Source organism: Crinia signifera, chromosome 8 (genome assembly GCF_055691185.1).
Source record: "Crinia signifera chromosome 8, ASM5569118v1, whole genome shotgun sequence".
Classification (NCBI taxonomy): Eukaryota; Metazoa; Chordata; class Amphibia; order Anura; family Myobatrachidae; genus Crinia; species Crinia signifera.
The window spans coordinates 32,858,324-32,863,124 of NC_139224.1; the positions used below are offsets into that span (position 1 = coordinate 32,858,324).

Below are 4,801 nucleotides of genomic sequence, written 5' to 3' on the forward strand. Positions count from 1 at the left end.
GGGACAACAGCATACACACGGGGCACTGGGGGGGACAGCGTACACATGGGGGGCACTGTGGGGGGACAGCGTACACATGGGGGGCACTGTGGGGGGACAGCGTACACATGGGGGGCAAGCGTACACATGGGGGGCACTGTGGGGGGACAGCGTACACACGTGGGGCACTGGGGGGGCAGCGTACACACGTGGGGCACTGGGGGGGACAGCGTACACACGAGGGCACTGGGGGGGACAGCGTACACACGAGGGCACTGGGGGGGACAGCGTACACACGAGGGCACTGGGGGGGACAGCGTACACACGAGGGCACTGGAGGGGACAGCGTACACACGAGGGCACTGGAGGGGACAGCGTACACACGAGGGCACTGGAGGGGACAGCGTACACACGAGGGCACTGGGTACTGGTGGGGGCAGCGTACACACGGGGGCACTGGGGGGGCAGCGTACACACGGGACACTGGGGGGGACAGCATACACATGGGGGGCACTGTGGGGGGACAGCATACACACAGGGGCACTGGGGGAAAGACAGCGTACACACGGGGGGCACCGGGTACTGGTGGGGGCAGCGTACACACGGGGGCACTGGGAGGGCAGCGTACACACGGGACACTGGGGGGGACAGCATACACATGGGGGGCACTGTGGGGGGACAGCATACACACCGGGGCACTGGGGGAAAGACAGCGTACACACGGGGCACTGGGGTGGGGGGGACAGCGTACACACGGGGACACTGGGACGGGACAGCATACACACAGGGGGCACTGGGGGGGCAGCGGGCATTGGGGGGGGCAGCGTACACACGGCGGGCACTGGGGGGGGCAGCGTACACACGGCGGGCACTGAGGGGGCAGGGTACATGCAGGGACAGTGGGGGGGACAGGGTATGCACAGGTATAGTGGTGTGGGGGACAGGGTACACACAGGGATAGTGGGGATGGGGGACAGGGCACACACAGGGATAGTGGGGGGATGGATTTACCTGGGTGCAGCTGTTCCACTGATGGCCCGGGTGGCTGCTTTCTGTCTTCCGGGAGGCGGAGGCAACTCAAGGCCGGAGCTTCACCAGATTGTTAGGCCGCAGGCTGTGGAAGCGCCTGAACCTGGTCCCGGCGGCAGCATGGGGAGGACAGAGTCTGGGCAGGAAATATAATAATAATATTAACAATAATAATAAAGGGCTCAGCTTTAGGAGCTGCAGGCGGGCGGCCAGGCAAGCACGTCCCCGGCCTGGATGGTAGGGGATGTAAGATGCCGTGGATAGGAGTTGCTGGCTGGCGGGCGGGCGGGCGGCCATGTCCCCTGGCTGGATGGTAGAGAATGTAGGATGCCAGGGGGACAGCGTACACACACACGGGAAGCACTGGGGGGGGGGTCAGCGTACACATACGGGGGAGCAGCGTACATATACGGGGGGCACTGAGGGGACAGCGTACACACACGGGGGCACTGGGGGGCGGACAGCGTACACATGGGTGGCACGGGGGGGCAGCATACACACAGGGGGCACAGCGTAGACACATGGGGGCACTGGGCGAGGGACAGCATAATCACACAGGGGCAACAGCATACACACGGAGACACTGGGGGGGGGACAGTGTACACATGGTGGGTAACTAGGCGGGACAGCGATCACACGGGGGGCACTGGGGGGAGAAATTGTACACACGGGGGCACAGCGTACACACGGGGGGCACTGGGGGGACAGCGTACACACGGGGGCACTGGGGGGCTGCATGCACACGGGGGGCACTGGGGGAACAGCGTATACACGGGGGGCACTGGGGGAGGCAGCGTACACACGGGGGCACAGCGTACACTCGGGGGCACTGGGGGGCAGCATACACACGGGGGGCAGCATACACACAGGGGGCACTGGGGGGAGACAGCGTACACATGGGGCACAGGGTACACACGGGGGCACTGGGGGGACAGAGTACACACAGGGGCACTGGGGGGGTCAGCATACACACGGGGGGCACTGGGGGAGGGGGGCAGCGTACACACGGGGGTAATGGGGGACAGCGTACACATGGGGGGGCACTGGGGGACAGCGTACACATGGGGGGGCACTGGGGGACAGCGTACACACGGGGGGGACAGCGTAAACATGGGGGGCACTAGGGGGGACAGCGTACACATGGGGGGGGGCACAGCATACACGGGGCACTGTGGGGGACGACAGCGTACATATGGGGGCACCGGTGGGGGACACAGCATATACACGGGGGGGGGGGGGGCACAGCGTACACACGGGGGGGCACTGGAGGGGGACAGCGTACACACGGGGGGCACTGGAAGGGGGACAGCGTACACACGGGGGGCACTGGGAGGGGGACAGCGTACACACGGGGGGCACTGGGAGGGGGACAGCATACACACGGGGGACAGCGTACACACTGGTGGGGAGACAGCATACACACACACAGGGGCAACAGCATACACACGGGGGGCACTGTGTACACACGGGGGGCACTGGGGGGAGACAGCGTACACACGGGGGGCATAGGGTAAACACGGGTGCACTGGGGGAGGACAGAGTACACACACACGGGAAGCACTGGGGGGGACAGCGTACACGCGGGGGCACTGGGGGGGACGCGGGGGCACTGGGGGGGACAGCGTACACGCGGGGGCACTGGGGGGGACAGCGTACACGCGGGGGCACTGGGGGGGACAGCGTACACGCGGGGGCACTGGGGGGGACAGCGTACACGCGGGGGCACTGGGGGGGGACAGCGTACACGTGGGGGGGACAGCGTACACGCGGGGGGCACTGGGGGGGACAGCGTACACGCGGGGGGCACTGGGGGGGACAGCGTACACGCGGCGGGGGCACTGGGGGGGGACAGCGTACACGCGGGGGCACTGGGGGGGACAGCGTACACGCGGGGGCACTGGGGGGGACAGCGCACATGCGGGGGCACTGGGGGGGGACAGCGCACACGCGGGGGCACTGGGGGGGGACAGCGCACACGCGGGGGCACTGGGGGGGGACAGCGCACACGCGGGGGCACTGGGGGGGGACAGCGCACACGCGGGGGCACTGGGGGGGACAGCGCACACGCGGGGGCACTGGGGGGGGACAGCGCACACGCGGGGGCACTGGGGGGGGGACAGCGCACACGCGGGGGCACTGGGGGGGGCAGCGTTCACATGGGGGGGCACTGGTGGGGACAGCGTACACACGGGTGCACTGGGGGGGGGCAGTGTACACACGGGGGCACTGGGGGGACAGGGTACATACAGGGACAGTGGGGGGACAGGGCACACACAGGGATAGTGGGGTGGGGGTCAGGACACACAGGGATAGTGGGGTGGGGGACAGGGTAAACACAGGGACAGTGGGGGGACGGATTTACCTGGGTGCAGCTGCAGTACAGTGGTGGACAGAGTACACATGGGGGGCACTGGGAGGGGGACAGCGTACAAACGGCGGGCACTGGGGGGGACAGCATACACACAGCGGGCACTGGGGGGGGTGACAGGGTACATACAGGGACATCGGGACACAGCGTACACATGGGGGGCACTGAAGGGGACAGCGTACACACGGGGGACACAGCGTACACATGGGGGGGAACTGGGGGGACAGCGTACACACGGGGGCACTGGGGGGACAGCGAACACACGGGGGGGCACTGGGGGGACAGCGTACACACGGGGGGAACTGGGGGGGACAGCGTACACAAATGGGGGGGCACAGCGTACACACGGGGCACTGGGGGGACAACAGCATACACATGGGGGCACTGGGGGGGGACAGCATACACACGGGGGGCACTGTGGGGGGACAGCATACACACGGGGGCAATGGGGGGACAGCGTAAACATGGGGGGCACTAGGGGGGACAGCGTACACACGGGGGGCACTGGGGGGACAGCGTACACAAATGGGGGCGCACAGCATACACGACAGTGGGGGACGACAGCCTACATATGGGGGCACCGGTGGGGTACACAGCGTATACACGGGGGGGGGCACAGCGTACACACGGTGGGCACTGGAGGGGGACAACGTACACACGGGGGGCACTGGGAGGGGGACAGCGTACACACGGGGGGCACTGGGAGGGGGACAGCGTACACACGGGGGGCACTGGGGGGGCAGCGTACACACTGGTGGGGAGACAGCATACACACACAGGGGCAACAGCATACACGCGGGGGGCACTGGGGGGACAGTGTACACGGGGGGGGCACTGGGGGGAGACAGCGTACACACGGGGGTCACTGGGGGGAGACAGCGTACACACGGGGGGCACAGGGTAAACACGGGGGCACTGGGGGAGGACAGCGTACACACACACGGGAAGCACTGGGGGGGACAGCGTACACGCGGGGGCACTGGGGGGACAGCGTACACGCGGGGGCACTGGGGGGGGGACAGCGTACACGTGGGGGCACTGGGGGGGACAGCGTACACGCGGGGGCACTGGGGGGGACAGCGTACACCCGGGGGCACTGGGGGGGCAGAGTTCACATGGGGGGGCACTGGTGGGGACAGCGTACACACGGGTGCACTGGGGGGGGGGGGCAGTGTACACACGGGGGCACTGGGGGGGACAGCGAACACACGGGGGGGCACTGGGGGGACAGCGTACACACGGGGGGGCACTGGGGGGGTGACAGGGTACATACAGGCACTGGGGGGGGGAAGCATACAAACGGCGGGCAGTGGGGGGAACAGCATACACACGGCGGGCACTGGGGGGGGTGACAGGGTACATACAGGGACATCGGGACACAGCGTACACACGGGGGGCACTGAAGGGGACAGCGTACACACGGGG

At 67.8% G+C, this 4,801-nt stretch overlaps 1 long non-coding RNA gene across 1 annotated transcript in view; it reads right to left on the minus strand.

Moving 5' to 3' along the window:
• Positions 1 to 833: 833 nt before the first annotated feature.
• The window catches only part of LOC146026975 (uncharacterized), a 7,167-nt gene continuing 3,199 nt past the window's right edge, over positions 834 to 4,801 (minus strand). The window contains exon 3 of the long non-coding RNA XR_014454603.1: positions 834 to 1,144. This is a non-coding gene — a long non-coding RNA (uncharacterized LOC146026975). The remainder of the gene's footprint in view (positions 1,145 to 4,801) is intronic.